The following is an 18,277-nucleotide window of genomic DNA, read 5'->3' as shown; positions in this document are numbered from 1 at the left end:
CAGCAGGTCTGTGTACAGTGTGGAACTAAGCAAAAAATGTTTGTAGAGTAACGGGCACAAAGCAGAGGGCAGTCTGCAACGTGCTCATGCAAACACAAGGAAAATGAAAATGGGCCTGCACAGGACATAAGACAACGTGGTACCAGCCCATTACAGCACGTACAGCATTTCTAAACATTTCAATTACTTGGGTGGGATCTGATTAACATAATATACCCTTGCTCACATTCTTTCCTTTCTTTAATCAAATGAAATCTCCAACCATGACACATTGCATGCTTGGTGTGCCTCTTCTATTTTCTAAGGTGTTCTTCATTTTTGGTTTCTATACTTCCATCTTTCACCTGATCTCCTTAAAATATGCCTCAGCAACTTTAACACCCTTACCCTTCAACCACCGTTGAATTAAACTAGTGCTTGTCTTACGTCCCCTAAAAAATTCAAATGGATTTACAAAAGTTACAGAATCAGGAGTTGTCTTATAAACTAGTAACATAGCCTGCAATGCTAACCTCCAATCCAACCCTCTTTTAACTGACTGTTGAATAGTGTCCTTGATCAAAGTGTCCAACCTTTCCACATGACCATTTGATTCAGGATGGAAACAGAATTCTTTTGATGCACAACTCCAAACCTTTCTAGATACATCTGAGTGTAATCACTTGTAAACTGGAGCCCATTGTCCATCACAATTCTTGGGGAATACCATCTCTGCCAAATACTTTGCCCAAGAATTCAACAATACTTTCAGATGTTACATCCCTTACCATATTAATTTCAGGTCACTTGGAAAAGTAATCCACCAGGACTATTACAAAAGAGTTTTGGCTTGGCAACACTGCAAATGGCCCAACAATGTCCACACTCATCTTTCTCCAAAGATCATCTCCTTGATGTTCCCCCAAAGTGTCCACGCCTGGCCACCAGAACTCTTCCCTATCTCACCTCCTGGTACAGAACATATCCAGATGCCCCTCATTAGCATTGCTAATGACACGTTTCCTAAGGCCAAAATAGGGAATACATTTGTCAACCCTAACTATGATACCATTTTCAATGGTTAACTCTTCCCACACTTTAAAACATACCACCAATTAGTTAGGAATCATTCACTCATCAGGCCAACCATTATTAATTAACTCCAGTACCTGATTCATATATTGGTGTATGCCTTTTGGCCTTGCGAGTGCCGCATCAGTATTCCAAAAATTAATGAAAGAAACATTGGTAGGTATATCTGGGATGATTGCCTTTCAAGACGATGTTCTGGTCTTTGGACAGAATGCAGAGGAACATGATAATAATTTAGAAAATGTTCTCTCTGCTCTGATGGTCAAGGGTCTTACCTTGAGACTTAACAAATGCAAATTCAAGAATCCTGGGTTGGAATATCTAGGGCATCTCAATAGTGGGGCATGAATCAAACCAAAAGCCAGCTTGTTGAGAGTATTCTGAAGATCTCAGTTCCTACAAGCAAGGAACAATTAGTGGCATTTAGCATTCCAACTGAGTTGTATGCTAAATTTATACCAAATTATGCCTCCTAGGGGTTTATATGGAATGTGACTGGACAGGACACACACCATAATTTGGTAAAACAATCACCCTATCAAGCTGATGTTCCCCAATCTCATTTAAAGGTGGGAGAACTGGTGATTGATTTCTAGTACAATCTCTACTTATGGCCAATCTAAGGCATATATAATTCCAGGGTAATTCTGAGGGGAAGATAAAAAAAGGATTTGTGTAGTGACTTGCAGCAACACACCACTTAGCAAAAAAATAATAGGGCTCATTTACAAACCCCTTGTACCACAGGTATATCACTTTTTACCAAAATAAACATGACGCACCGGCGGCCATAGGACAACAACATTATATATGGTGTGACACACATTGAGATTGAAGTAAAGCTCATGAAAGTGAGATCACAACAGAGTATTGTGTAACATATATTACATCAATAGGAGCCTGTGAACTATTGTGTTCAAAGTTAGTAAAAAGATGTTGATTCCTCAACTTCTTATTTCGTTCTATAACTGTCAATATGCATAAAACGTATAATTTATTTCACTCTCGACATTTCGATCCATGTATGCTTTTGAACCAGGTCTTTCTCAAAACTAAAAGGAAGGGATGTACCTCCAAAAACATTTAATGGAGTGCGGAGGTATTAGTATTGTTCCCATTATATTATTACTAGTTTTGGCCAATATGCTTTGGAACTGGGGCTTCCTCAGAACAACAACAAAGGGATACACTCTCAAAAACCACTTAATGGTGTGTTGAGGTATTTGTATAGGAGATGTGAACTTTATCTTAGATGTTGACATGACAGATCGGGATGGGTGCCAAAATCATACTACATATGAGAGCATTGGGGCTTCATAATGCCTGAGAAACACATCTGTCTACACATATTACTCAGTGCATGGTTCTAGCTCTCATATAATTGTATGGTTGCCATGAAATGCGCAAAATACCCCAGTATAGTGTGAGACCCCTCACCATCACAATTGACCCAAATTATAATTAAACCACAAAGATGAAACAGGTAATGGAGATTTAAGGATATATCTCTACTTAACTAAGTTTTTAAAGCTGAGATTCTTAAGGCCTAATGTGTATACTTTGAAAGAAGCAATGGCTCTGTGTTGAGTGCTGCAGTATTCTTGGAAGTTTTCAAAACCTGTATGTGGGGAATGTGTATTAAAGAAGGCTACTTGAAATCAAAATATCAGAATGTGAAGTGTAATATGGTAGAATACATAAGCAGACACACTTACTAAAAAAATATTTGTACTAAGTTTCACCAAAAAGGAATAACAGTTTGTCAACAATTGTACATTTAGAATTATGAGACCTGGGGTACTTCTTTCCATAGGTAGCAGTGGCACTTGCCCAGTCTAGAGCCCCAACAGGACCTCCTTGCATACTATATTTTTTCCTACTTTTTGGGGCAGCACTTTCCCTCATATATCGCTGAATCCATGTCCCTTTCCCGTTTCGTTATCTCTGAGGCAGCCGGAGTTCTGCCTCATCCGGCTATATTTAGCTTTGTCCTAATTTGTCCCAGTGCGAGCCACAATATGTGTATTTACGGATTGTTTCATCTCCCCATATGTTCAATACAAACCACTTGAAGGTTTTAACAATAGGTAGTTTCTGAAGTGCATCTGTGGAGTTATTAAGAATCTTTTTATATAGTTGTAATATTGCTCCCTTGGTCAAGAAGTCTGTTAGCTGCCTGTCCTGTAAGGGGGTCACCTCCTCTAGTGTGGTCCCTTCTGTGATGTGTCAGAGCAGGGTATGTCTGACTTGAGAAATCTGCTGGGTTTAGTGGCTGCTAGTTGATATACCTCTATGAGAGTTTCGAAAGGGACAACCTTCTCCTGCTATAGATCACCCAATTTTGAGATGCCGATTAGATTCCACTTCACAAACCATCCAATGGCTCTCACTGCCTGCAGTATATTGATATCCCACAGCAGTGTTTGTTCCGTTGTGGTACAACCCCTGCCCCAGAATGCCATTATCTCTCTCCAGACCCTCATCACTGTCACAGTATGAGCTAGTAGCAGCCTTTCAGGCTTTCTCCTGCATAGATTTGCAAGGTAGCTCCTTGTTCCCATCATATGTTTGTCTCCGCTATTAGCTGGTTCTTCAAATGCCACAAAACCCAATCATTAACCATTCTTATCTGGGCCGACCAACAGTAATTCTTGATGTCAGGTAGTGCAATGCCACCTTGTAGTACCCCATGGCCAGTTTCTCCAGTGCAGTTCACAGGGGTCATCTGTTCCATAAAATGAATCACAGTTTGTTTTATATTCTTTGGAAGAATTCAGTAGGATATCTGGCATGGCATGTTCTAGACCATGTATAGGAATTTGGGCAGCAACATGTTCTTAAAGAGGGTTGCTCTGCTCAGCAATGATAGTGGTAGGGCCCGCCAGTGCCTGGTATCCACTGAAATCTATTTCCAGATTTACTTCTAGGACGCGTTTTTGGGTATACAGATACCAAGATATTTGAAGCCTTTGCTTGCCAGTAGCAGATTGCAGTTTGGTGGGAATTGTGGTTCTCCTCTTGTGAGAGGGTACATCCTGATTTCCCCCAATTGATGGTGTATCATGAATATTGGACAAAGTTCTGGAATATATGTAGAATTTGTGAAACAGGTTGCTCTGGGTCTGCTACATACAGCAGAATGTCATCTGCATAGAGTAAAGTTTTCTCTTCTCAGGCACCTGTCCACTGTAGTCATTGAATGAGTGGGTCCTGAGTGAGGGCAAATAACGTTGGATATAGTCGGCATCCTTGACGTTTGCCCCTTCCCAGCTCAATTTTGACTGAGCATACCACATTTACCTTTACCATTGCCTGTGGCATTTGGTAGAGGGGTTTTACCCAGTGCCTAAATCGGGAGCCAAAGCCCAGTTTTCCAGAGCCATGAACAGATGGCCACTCCAGCATTTCAAACGTAATTGTAGCATCAAGCGAAAACGCCAATGTTTGGTCCTGGATCCTGTCTAGAAGCCCCATGACCCAACACAATTGATGCAGGTTGAGCCCAGTCCCCCTATTGTACATAAATCCTTTCTGGTCTGGGTGTTTCAGAGTCAGTATGGCCCTTTTAAGTCTTTATTCTACCACCTTAACCATTACATTGGCCTCAACATTCAGGATTAAAATTGACCTATGCAAGGGGCACTCATCCAGTGGTTTTTCCTCTTTTAGGAGGAACATGTGGAGCAGGTGCGGAGAAAGTCGGGAGGTCAGACTTGTAGAGTTCAATGGGTATACCTAGGTCCTGTAGCTTTTCCTGAATACATCGCTGTGATGTGGGCTTTGATTTCTTTAACCTCTATTTCAGCCTCTAGGTACTGTCTATTCTCAGTTGGGTCTTCAGCAAACTTTCTATGGGTCCTGAGGGTTTGATCCCTGTGGGTGCAAAGACCTTGCTATAGTGTTCAGCGAATACTTCTGCTATCCCCAAACTCTTCTTTTCTACTACCCCTTCTGAATTCCTTCTTCGTAAAGTCTACATTGTGAGGCCATATGGGCAGCCCTATCTGTATTCTCCCCTAGATGCCTGCATTCCCACTACTTCAATTGGAGTTTGTGTTGATTTTTCTCTTTCCTCTTTTGTCTCAGGAGCCACTCTAATTGGAGTATCTCAATTTCCAATTTCGTCATTTGACATTTTTTCATCTTTTTCCACCCGCGAATAGCGATATGGGTAAACATATTACCCCCAGGGTTTCAAGGTGCTGAGGACCATCAGGGAGATCAAGAGAGCTATTACTCATTGTTACAAGATGCTGAGCTGAGCTGCCGCCATCACCGGTGATCGAATCATGATGCCCGAGCTCTGGAGTCAGTCACTCTGCCTGCTGTGCCACACCTCTCCCTTTGTAAGCTTCCTGGTGACATCAGACTGTACACTGCCCTTGTTCCTTAAAAATAGTACTCTGTAGAGGTCTGGAGTTTTGATACAATACCTTTATTTTTCAAGTACCAGGGGACAACGGTTCACTCTCGCTCTCACTCTCTCTCACCTTAATCCTCATTTCCACCAATATTAGGGAGTGCTCTGATGTGTCTCTCACAAGATGTGGGCCCAATGGGAATTTTCCCAAGTGTTGGTGCTGTGCCATGAAATAATCTCTTAAAAAAAAGATCTTGTTTGCTCCAGAGTAAGGTCACCTCGCAGGACAAAGATGGTGTGGGTAGGTGAAGCAGTAGGATGCCCAGGTCTGGTAGGGTTTATGTGTGGAGTATTCGGGTCTGTATAAGTAGCAAATATTTAGTGTGAATCCCTCTCATTGTCCCAACTGTGCAATGTATCAACCTTAATGGCTGTGCCATATTCTCTTGGTGATAAATGAGTTGATTTTTTCAGCAAGAGTCCCGCCCCTCGTCAAATGTGTGCTTTTAGCTGGTACTCACATGCATCAATTGCCTTACAGTAGTTCCCCTCGAGGTGGGTCTCTTATAGCATAGCAATGTCAGCGGCCTGCCTTTTAAGAAACAAAATCACTGTTCTCCTTTTGATCTGTCCACCCACACTGCTCACATTCCAGGATAGGACTTTTAGCCTCTTCCTGGGAGCCATGCCTAGGTTGTGTGTCGGACGCCCTCAACTGTCCCTGATCATGGTCCCCACACCTCCTTCACCATAGTATGTCAGTAGCCTGTCTGTGTTGACTAATTCACATATCAGTTGGTCGCTAAAACCAATGTCCTAACAGACCTAAAAAATCTCAACTGTAGTACTTCTCCCTACTTGCTCCCCTGCATCGAGGGCTTCCAACTGCCCTTCTCCACAAAAGTCACTTACTGCTTGGTTGGTGTGTTCATTGCAAGTCAAAATAGAATTCCATTTTCCCCCCTTTTAGGATTGTTGTAATTTCGTCTCATCCCAACCACACCTTGATTAATCAACCATTGCTAAATGAGTTCAAAATACATTCTCTTTCACCCCCTCAGGTGTCCGAGTTGGGCCCCTCTGAGTGTTCCTCTTCTTCTTTTGCTATTCGCAGTCTCGCCGTTGCATCTCCCATTGAGCAGAAGTCATCCTTCCTGTGCATCTTCCCAACTGGTTCAGTGCGGTCTTGTTTGTTCTATGCGGTTTTGGTTGCATCTGGCCAGTCGCTAGCCCTCCAACCAGTTCCAGGCATCTTCCAGAGTGCCGTAGTGGCAGGTCTTCACCTTGGCAACTACACGCAGCTTATCAGCAAAATGGTGATATGTATTTCAATTTGCAGGATCTAAGGCCTTTCTAAATGTCCTCTAAGATTCGCCTTTGTCTCTGTTTGTTGCTTTTTCAACTTGAATGTCACCCTGTACCTGTACCACTTGAAGAATAGCATTCTGGTCCCTATAGTGAAATATATGGACAATGATCGCCCATGGCAGGGAATCGGGGCGTGGAGGTGGTATTTGGGCCCAATGGGCCCTTTCAACTTATGGAAAAATCAACTGTCTTTTAGGTCTCAAGGTTTATGTTATTAAGTCCTCCAGGAAAAGTACTACAATATGGCCATGTCAACCCCCACCACCTTGATGTTGTTTCTCCTTGTGCTCCCTTCATAGTCTTTCAGTTGTGCCGGTATAATGTCATTTTCTCTGGCTAGTCGTGTCACTGTTGTCTGAAGGAGCTTGGTGTCTTTCTGCAAGCCACCACTGTACTGCTGTGCAAGGGGGGTGGGATCTGAGCAACAGTTAGCCAGGTGGCACCAGAGCATCCCAGGGGGAAAGGAGTGAAAAACCCCATCTCAGGGGGCTGCACTCCCCGGTTGGCGCTGTGATAAAGTATGCTGTAAGGAGGGAACAGTCTTCCAGAACATTCCAGGGCCTATGCTTGGAGCTTTGTAGCCTCTGTGTATCGCAGTTCAGGTTGCATCTGATTGCTCCAGGGGTTGGTGTGCTCCCCAGCTAGTGCAGTGTTTGAGTCTCCATTATAAAGGGACTTGCATTTTCCAGGACTCCAGTCTCTCATGCCTCTTACCAAGCAACGGGCCTCTCAAACCTGCAATTGCACTTCCCATCATCAGAAAGTTGTGCCAATTCCCTGCTTGATGTCTAGCTGGCCTGGCTTATTGCAGGGTGTCCCTCATACCATGGGATCACGTAGGGCCCTGGGCGTGTACCTCCACAGCTGCCCCACTGGGGTTGGAGTGTTCTCTCCAAGACCTTGCTCCAAGCCCCCGGATTTTTCTCCTTCAAAGGTAGCTATGCAGCCCCATACGATTTAGGCCAGGACCAGACTGCTTCGGTCATCCGCCATGTCTCTGGTGTCTTCATGGCAGATGGGTACCTTCAGATACGCCCTGGGTTCACTACTTGCTGTGTGGTGTTCTTAGGAGGTGGCTGAGGCAGATGAAAGCACAGTTCAGTGAAGAATTACAGTCAGGGTCATCAGTGTCTCCTTAGTAAGTGGCCATGTTGCTTGACGTTCAGCCGTGCCTGAGCAGATACTTTTGAGGAACTGCACAATAAGCTAAAACAGTTCAAAGACACAGCCGAACAAGAGATACTATTTATGGGGAGGACCATCCATCTTGGAAGCTTTGGTGAGGGAGCGAGGCCTGTGTGTGCATTGACGGATCTTGAAAGTGTCTAAGTACCAGGGGAATGTATTAATGCTAAAAGACGCAGAGCTATTTGTCAAGACATCCTATTAATATAATTGAAGCAATTACCACATAGAACACTGACCTATATGCTGAGTGCAATAATAGTTTGACATCAAATATCTGTGTATACTTGTATACAGTGGCCCTGGGATGATTAGAGGACAAGCAAATGGAACTAGTAAATGCTCCCCTTTGCAGCTGAGGAAATTAGGAAGGCTTTTAAAAGACTGACGAATGGCAAATCAATTGTTTTGAATTGATTTGAACCGAATTTACAGAGCGCATCAAATGCCCATGGTGTCAAGGCACTATAGTCTCAGTAGTCTGATTAAGCCAAGCAGCAGAAAAACTGTTATGAAATTGCTTATCGATCTTCCTACAAGGTGAACAGCAAAGCATTTAAGACAATTCTAAGGGGGAATGCACTTGATGCAAGTCTAGTTATAGGAAAGCGAGTTCCACAGTCTTACAGCCACGACTGAGAATGATATGCCTCCTACTCTCTTCTTCCAGACTGGGGGCACTGTAATCAGATCCAGATTAAGGTGGGATGAGTGAAGATTTCTTCCAGGGATGTACCAGTGAAACATCGACTTAACCCCATCTGACCTGGCCTGATAAAGCGCTATGTGTACCATGCAAGGGGCCTTGAACATAATGTGCTTTTTTTAAGGGGAGCCAATACAGATCAAATAGTCCTTTTGACACTAGCTGCCTTTTAGGAATGTCCAAGGTAAGGCTCGCTAACGCGTTCTACACTAACTGCAGCTTAACTTGGGTGCTGTTGTTAGTATCCAAATAAAGCACATTGCAATAGTCAATTTTAGACATAACCAATGCCAAGGCAGCTTGTTTCCATTCCAAAAGGGGGCTAATTGAAAAGATTCTCATTAGCACTTTGATAAGCCAAAAACAAGTTGAGGTGGCACAGTTAGCCTTCCAGTCCAGTGAGAGCTCCCTGTACAGGATCATTCCTAGATTCTTCACTTTCAATGCTGGAGCTGGTAAGTTGCCTAGTGTGTCCGGCCACCAGTTGTTGTTTCAAATGGGGCTTTAAGTTCCAAAGAACAATACCTGAGTCTTCTCCCCATTAAGCTTAAGGTAGTTTTTTTTTTTCATTTTCCGTGATACTGCTGTTATGCAATGGTTGAAGTTAACGTCAGTTGCTGTTGTGTCCTTAGGGATTAACATAATGATCTGAGAGTCATTGGCATACAAAACTGCGTGTAGCCCATAGCAGCGGATGATCCCAGCGAATGGGAGAAATACAGCCTTCTACAAAGAATTCTCAAAAGAGCTTACTTGTCCACCTGCTACGTATGCAAGAAGAAGCCCTTTGTACAAGGGCAATTGCCACCCATAACCCAAATGGCTCTAATTATATTGCATTGCTAAAACCAGGAAAACACACAGTTCCTGTTCCTTATATCAACCACAAATGAACAATAAGATCCTCTCCAAACATTTAGCAAATAAATGACTCCCTTTCACACAACATCTGGTCTTACGGATGAAGCTGACTTTGTCCTTAAATTATGTTCTACTTTGAGCATGTGGATCCTTGCATCCATGCCACAGAGCCAAGCTGTCAGTAACTGTTCTGCCAGATGCAGACAAAGTTTACAACTCCTTCGTATGGCCTTTTTAGGTGAAATTGGTAGGCACCTTTTTCACGAAACCTACTAATCTACTCTAAACAGGCTCAATTTAATGAATACGAGTCTACAAACTCAAATTGAAGCCAGTAAGGATGGTGGGGGGGTATTCCGCCAGGCCTGTATATTCTCCATGCTCCTTTTTGCTTTAGCAGTATAACATCTTGCATGCCTTATCAAGTAGAGACATACCCATCACGGTATTTACATCAGAGGTAGACCTTTTATTATTTTATTACAGACTGACATTATAATTATGTCAGTAAAAAAGGAAATAAACATAAACTTCTTATTACGAGATGTGTGGACCTTCTGGAGCCAAGGGGATTTCATTCCCCGAACCATTAGTGCACTAGAAGATGCACTTGCAGAGTGGTGGAGAAAGGGGGTTTGGCCTCCGAAGACCACCAAGTAATTGCGCTGTTTGGGACTTACTGGGGTAATAGGAGAAGTTGTTTGCCCCAAGGACATCCTTGTGGGCCAACTACCCCTCCTATTAGCTTTCCACAGTCTCATACAAAGTAGCCTAATCACTAATCCTTCTCCCATGATGCCTTAAACCTCACTTTTCTCTTGAACATTCACTATTCATCGACTGCTCAGAATGTTAGTCTTATCTAATGTAAAACAGCAATCCTATCCATATCACTGTTGTAAGTCTCAACCAGTTTGTGGAGGTATGCATGTGTGTGTCTGTGCTTTTACCTAGTGGCATGTTACATTAAAAAAAAGCATACAACTACATGAATACCTGCGTTTCAACAGCATACTCTGTAAATTTGTGTACAAAAAGGCGTATGTATTTTTTTCTGCTCATAATACAAGGAACATGGATATTCAATAGTATATTTAAGGGGCTGTATAACACCTAAATACGTCAGATATGCCTGCCTGCGCAACTGAATGACAGAGCAGAACTGATATAGGAAAAGCTACCTAATTTTAAGCTATAATCGTCAGCTGCATAACACATACCCATTTATGTACAGAAAGAGGCGAGAGAAGTACAGACCAAGGGAAGAGAAGTACACAAAAAACAAGAGAGGTCCAGAAAGAGCAAGAGAAGTGCAGTAAGGTGCAAGAGATGTCCACAGAGGCAAGAGAATTGCAGAAATGCAATATAGGTTCAGAAAGAAGCAAGAAAGGTACAGAACAAGGAAGGAATGTGAAGAGAGGACAAGAGAGATGCAGAAAGAGAAATAAAGGTACAGAAAGAAGCAAGAGAAGTACATAAAGCGACAATAGAGGTGCAGAAAGAGAAATAAAGATGCAGAAACAAGCAAGAGAAAAGCAGAAAGAGGCAAAAGAAATGCAGAAAGAGTAAGAAAGGTGCAGAAGGAACCAAGAGAAGTAAAGAAAGAAGCAAGAGAGGTGCGGAAAGAAGCTGGAAAAGTGATGTGATGAAAGAGACAAGAGAGTTGCAGAAAGATACAAGAGAGGTGCAGAACAAAAGCAAGAGAGGTGCAGAAACATGCACGAGAGGTGCAGAGAGAGGCAAGTGAGCTGCAGAAAGAGGCAAGTGAGGTACAGAAAGAAGCAAGAGAGGTGCAGAAAGAGGCAAGAGAAGTGTAGGAAAAGATAAGAGAGGTACAGAAAGAGGTAAGTGTGGAGCAGAAAGAAGCAAGAGAAGTGCAGATGAGGTAAGAGAGATATAGAAAGTGAGGTGCAGAAAGAAGAGAGTGAATTACAGAAAGAGGCAAGAGAAGAGCAGAAAAGCAAGAGGGAGGAGGGGTAGAGAAAAAAGCAAGACAGATACAGAAATGAGGAATGAGAAGTGAAGAAAGAAGAGAGTGAGGTGCCTAAAGAGGAACAGAGGAATAGTAAAAGGCAAGGAATGTACAGAAAGGGACTAGAAAAGTGCAGAAAGAGGAAGAAATGTGCAGAAAGTAGAAAAGAGGTACAGAAAGAGGCAAAAGGGGTACATACATAGGCAAGGGAAGTGAAGAAAAAAGTAACAGAAGTATAGGAAAGGGTAAGGGAAGTGCAGAAAGAGGCATGAGAGGTACAGAAACATGCAAGAGAAGTATAGAAAAGGGAGAAAGTAGTGCAGAAAGAGGCAAGAGTGGTGCAGAAGGAAGCAAGAGAGGTGCTGAAAGAGGCAATGCGAGGGCAGAAAGAGGCATGAGAGGAGCAAGACCACTGACTCATTGTCAGTGAAATTGCTCTCCCACCCTCGCAGCTCCACCATTAAGTGAGGTGCCCCTGCCCCTGCACTCTTGAGTGTTGGTGATCGAGGCCCTCCTCCACCCGCAGGTTTCCCTGCGCCTCATCCCTGGTGGTCCAGTGGACCTCTGTCTCCTTTCTTTCTTTCTGCTCCTTCACTCGTTTTTCTCCCCTTTCTATCTTTCACCTTTCTGCACCTCTGCTCTTTTGCACCTTATTTCTGCCCATTTCCCTTTCTCTCCCTCTGCTCCTTCACTCGTTTTTTTCCCCTTTCTTTCTTTCACCTTTCTGCACCTCTGCTCTTTTGTGCCTTATTTCTGCCCATTTTCCCTTTCTCTCCCTCTGCTCCTTCACTCGTTTTCACTCGTTTTTTTACCCTTTCTATTTTTCACCTTTCTGCTCTTTTCTGCATCTCTGCTCTTTTGTGCCTTATTTCTGCTTATTTTCCCTTTTTTCTTTATCCCTTCTTTCCTCCCTTTACCTTTCCCCGACGCTGCTGCCCCCGCGGCCCCTCCCCCCCCAGCACGACCGGCCCAATCCAGCTCCCCTCCCCGCTCCCGCCTCCCAGCTGTCCAGCCCTCCCCGACACCTACTTAATGGCGGCCACTGCGGGGACAGGCGAGCAAGACCACTGACTCATTGTCAGTGAAATTGCTCTCCCACCCTCGCAGCTCCACCATTAAGTGAGGTGCCCCTGCCCCTGCACTCTTGAGTGTTGGTGATCGAGGCCCTCCTCCACCCGCAGGTTTCCCTGCGCCTCATCCCTGGTGGTCCAGTGGACCTCTGTCTCCTTTCTTTCTTTCTGCTCCTTCACTCTTTTTTCTCCCCTTTCAATCTTTCACCTTTCTGCACCTCTGCTCTTTTGCGCCTTATTTCTGCCCATTTCCCTTTCTCTCCCTCTGCTCCTTCACTCGTTTTCACTCGTTTTTTCCCCCTTTCTATCTTTCACCTTTCTGCACCTCTGCTCTTTTGTGCCTTATTTGTGCCCATTTTCCCTTTCTCTCCCTCTGCTCCTTCACTCGTTTTCACTTGTTTTTTTACCCTTTCTATCTTTCACCTTTCTGCTCTTTTCTGCATCTCTGCTCTTTTGTGCCTTATTTCTGCTTATTTTCCCTTTTTTCTTTATCCCTTCTTTCCTCCCTTTACCTTTCCCCGCCGCTGCTGCCCCCGTGGCCCCTCCCCCCCAGCACAACCGGCCCAATCCAGCTCCCCTCCCCGCTCCCGCCTCCCAGCTGTCCAGCCCTCCCCGACCCCTACTTAATGGCGGCCACTGCGGGGACAGGCGAGCAAGACCACTGACTCATTGTCAGTGAAATTGCTCTCCCACCCTCGCAGCTCCACCATTAAGTGAGGTGCCCCTGCCCCTGCACTCTTGAGTGTTGGTGATCGAGGCCCTCCTCCACCCGCAGGTTTCCCTGCGCCTCATCCCTGGTGGTCCAGTGGACCTCTGTCTCCTTTCTTTCTTTCTGCTCCTTCACTCGTTTTTCTCCCCTTTCTATCTTTCACCTTTCTGCACCTCTGCTCTTTTGCGCCTTATTTCTGCCCATTTCCTTTCTCTCCCTCTGCTCCTTCACTCGTTTTCACTCATTTTTCCCCTTTCTATCTTTCACCTTTCTGCACCTCTGCTCTTTTGTGCCTTATTTCTGCCCATTTTCCCTTTCTCTCCCTCTGCTCCTTCACTCGTTTTCACTCGTTTTTTTACCCTTTCTATCTTTCACCTTTCTGCTCTTTTCTGCATCTCTACTCTTTTGTGCCTTATTTCTGCTTATTTTCCCTTTTTTCTTTATCCCTTCTTTCCTCCCTTTACCTTTCCCCGCTGCTGCTGCCCCCGCGGCCCCTCCCCCCCCAGCACGACCGGCCCAATCCAGCTCCCTCCCCGCTCCCGCCTCCCAGCTGTCCAGCCCTCCCCGACCCCTACTTAATGGCGGCCACTGCGGGGACAGGCGAGCAAGACCACTGACTCATTGTCAGTGAAATTGCTCTCCCACCCTCGCAGCTCCACCATTAAGTGAGGTGCCCCTGCCCCTGCACTCTTGAGTGTTGGTGATCGAGGCCCTCCTCCACCCGCAGGTTTCCCTGCGCCTCATCCCTGGTGGTCCAGTGGACCTCTGTCTCCTTTCTTTCTTTCTGCTCCTTCACTCGTTTTTCTCCTCTTTCTATCTTTCACCTTTCTGCACCTCTGCTCTTTTGCGCCTTATTTCTGCCCATTTCCTTTCTCTCCCTCTGCTCCTTCACTCGTTTTCACTCGTGTTTTTCCCCTTTCTATCTTTCACCTTTCTGCGCCTCTGCTCTTTTGTGCCTTATTTCTGCCCATTTTCCCTTTCTCTCCCTCTGCTCCTTCACTCGTTTTCACTCGTTTTTTTACCCTTTCTATCTTTCACCTTTCTGCTCTTTTCTGCATCTCTACTCTTTTGTGCCTTATTTCTGCTTATTTTCCCTTTTTTCTTTATCCCTTCTTTCCTCCCTTTACCTTTCCCCGCCGCTGCTGCCCCCGCGGCCCCTCCACCCCCAGCACGACCGGCCCAATCCAGCTCCCCTCCCCACTCCGGCCTCCCAGATGTCCAGCCCTCCCCGACCCCTACTTAATGGCGGCCACTGCGGGGACAGGCGAGCAAGACCACTGACTTATTGTCAGTGAAATTGCTCTCCCACCCTCGCAGCTCCACCATTAAGTGAGGTGCCCCTGCCCCTGCGCTCATGAGTGTTGGTGATCGAGGCCCTCCTCCACCCGCAGGTTTCCCTGCGCCTCATCCCTGGTGGTCCAGTGGACCTCTGTCTCTTTCTTTCTTTCTGCTCCTTCACTCGTTTTTCTCCCCTTTCTATCTTTCACCTTTCTGCACCTCTGCTCTTTTGCGCCTTATTTCTGCCCATTTCCCTTTCTCTCCCTCTGCTGATTCACTCGTTTTCACTCGTTTTTTTCCCCTTTCTATCTTTCACCTTTCTGCACCTCTGCTCTTTTGTGCCTTATTTCTGCCCATTTTCCCTTTCTCTCCCTCTGCTCCTTCACTCGTTTTTTTACCCTTTCTATCTTTCACCTTTCTGCTCTTTTCCGCATCTCTACTCTTTTGTGCCTTATTTCTGCTTATTTTCCCTTTTTTCTTTATCCCTTCTTTCCTCCCTTTACCTTTCCCCGCCGCTGCTGCCCCCGCGGCCCCTCCCCCCCCAGCACGACCGGCCCAATCCAGCTCCCCTCCCCGCTCCTGCCTCCCAGCTGTCCAGCCCTCCCCGACCCCTACTTAATGGCGGCCACTGCGCGGGCGCCCCGCTGGTGCACCGAAGGCGCGTCAAAGGCAAGCACACCTGCGCCCGTCTGCGACCTGTCCGCGACCAGCACCAGGAACCCTGGACCTCCGCCCCGCCAACGCTACGACCCAGCAGCACTCCACGCACTCAACCCAGGCTGCAACAACAACTGCAAGCTAGCATCACCAGCCGACACCCATGGACCCTTCAGCTGTCACCGCTGCCGGCACACCTGCAGCACCGCCAAGAACACGGATCCAGCACAACCCGCCCACAAGAACACAACCGAACCGAAGAGCCTGCAATGCATCCTCCTCAACGTCCGATCCCTCCACAAACACGCCACAGAAATCTGGGACCTCCTTGACAGCACAACCCCAGACGTAGCATTCTTCACCGAAACCTGGACCAACACCACCTCAGGACCGGACATCGCCATCGCCATCCCCCAAGGATACAAGATCTCCAGGAAGGACCGCCCCATCCACCCAGGAGGAGGAATCGCCATCGTCCACAAATCCAGCCTCCGCCTGAGCACACTCCCTGACGAGTCCACAGAACTGATGGAACACCTTCACTTCAAGATACTGGCCAGCCCCACCGCAGCCCTCCGAGGAACCCTCATCTACCGACCCCCTGGACCCCGCGGACCCTTCGCCAACTCCATCACGGACATTATCTCCCCGCAGGCCATCGCATCCACCAACTACACCCTGCTGGGAGACCTCAACTTCCACCTCGACAATCAACTGGACCCCAACACCACATCCCTCCTGGACAACCTCCACAACATTGGACTCCGCCAGATCGTGACCGAGCCCACGCACTCAGCAGGACACACCCTCGACCCCCTCTTCACTACAGGAAACACCATCACCTTCAGCCACACCACCGAACTCCCATGGACCGACCATCGGTGCGTCCACTTCACCTTCAGAACACCCACCATCCACAGACACCAGCACCTGCTTCCACAAAGAAACTGGACCAAAATCACCGATGACCAGCTCACCTCCTCACTCAACAACTCCACCCCAACCATCACGGAAAACGACGACCCCAACACCACAGCCCGAACCCTGCATAGATGGATCTCGGACAGCACCAACACCATAGCCCCCCTCAAGAAAAACAACAATACCCGTGCCAAGAAAGCCGGATGGTTTGCCACCGAACTTCGAGAGTCCAGGCGCACATGCCGCCGCCTCGAAAAGACCTGGAGAAACACCAAATCCACAGAAGCCCACAACAACTTCAGAGCCGCCACCAACGCCCACCATCAACTCATCAGAGAAACGAGGAAAAAAGCGATTGAAGACAGAATCTCCACCCACGCACACAACAGCAAGGAACTCTTCAGCATCATCAAGGAGTTCGCCCAACCCACCAGCGAGTCTACCGACATCCCTCCCTCACAAGACCTCTGCGACAAACTCAGCATCTTTTTCCACCACAAAATCAAGAGCATCTACGACAACTTCAACGAAGACAACCAACACACTGAACCCTCACCAACCACCCCCGACACCCGGAAATCAGCGATTGATGACTGGACAGCCCTCACCACCGAAGACACACTGAAGACAATGAAGTCAATCCACTCAGGGCCCCCCACAGACCCCTGCCCCCACCACATCTTCAACAGAGCCGCCAACACCATCGCACCCATGCTCCGCCAAACCATCAACCGCTCCCTGGCGACCGCCTCATTCCCTGACGACTGGAAACACGCCGAGGTCAACCCCCTCCTAAAGAAACCCTCAGCGGACCCCACCGACCTCAAAAACTACAGACCCATCTCCCTGCTCCCGTTCCCAGCGAAAGTCATCGAGAAAGCCATCAACAGCCAACTCGCCACATTCATTGAAGAACACAACATCCTCGACTCCTCCCAATCCGGCTTCAGAAAAAACCACAGTACGAAAACCGCCCTCCTCGCCGCAACAGACGACATCCGCACCTTACTGGACAAAGGAGAAACAGTAGCCCTCATCCTACTCGACCTATCAGCGGCGTTCGACACAGTCTCCCACCGCACCCTAATACGCAGACTCTACGATGCAGGAATCCAGGACAAGGCCCTCGACTGGATCTGCTCCTTCCTCTCCAGCAGGACGCAGCGGGTCAGACTCCCCCTTTCCTCTCGGACCCCACACCTATCACCTGCGGAGTCCCCCAGGGCTCCTCCCTCAGCCCGACGCTCTTCAACGTCTACATGGCTCCACTTGCCCCCATCGTCAGAACCTACGGACTCAACATCGTGTCATATGCAGACGACACCCAGCTCATCCTCTCCCTATCCAACGAGCCCAACACCGCCAGACGCAACTTTCGAGAAGGCATGGAAGCCGTCGCCAAATGGATGAAAAACAGCTGCCTACAACTAAACACCAACAAAACAGAAGTACTCATCATGGGGCCAAACCCCGACGCCTGGAGTGACACCTGGTGGCCCACCGCCCTCGGAAACCCGCCAACCCCTACAGACCACGCACGCAACCTGGGAATCATCCTGGACTCCGAGCTCAAAATGGACCGCCAGATCAACTCTGTCTCATCTTCCTGCTTCCACACCCTCCGCTTCCTTCGTAAGACCTTCAAATGGATCCCCCTCGAACACCGAAAGACAGTCACTCACGCCCTGGTCACCAGCAGACTCGACTACGGCAACGCACTCTACGCCGGATTAAACAAAAACCTCATCCGCAAGCTACAGAACATCCAGAACGCCGCCGCAAGACTGGTCCTCAACCTGCCAAAACACTGCCACATCTCCCAGCACCTGCGCACACTCCACTGGCTCCCCGTCGAGGCGAGAATCACTTTTAAGATGCTCACCCACGCACACAAGGCCCTCCACGGCACCGTACCAGCATACCTGAACAGCAGACTCAAATTCCACGCACCCCAAAGGACCCTACGATCAGCCCAGCTTTCCTACGCTGTGGTCCCCCGCACCAGAAAGACCAGATCGGGAGGCCGCTCCTTCTCCTTCCTTGCGGCCAAAGCATGGAACGCCCTTCCGCTCCACCTCAGACAGACAACATCGCTCCCCATCTTCGCAAGAAACCTCAA

This window comes from Lissotriton helveticus, chromosome 6 (genome assembly GCF_964261635.1).
Source record: "Lissotriton helveticus chromosome 6, aLisHel1.1, whole genome shotgun sequence".
Taxonomy (NCBI): domain Eukaryota; kingdom Metazoa; phylum Chordata; class Amphibia; order Caudata; family Salamandridae; genus Lissotriton; species Lissotriton helveticus.
The sequence above is the reverse complement of the archived record's forward strand: the minus strand, read 5'-3'. Positions refer to the sequence as shown.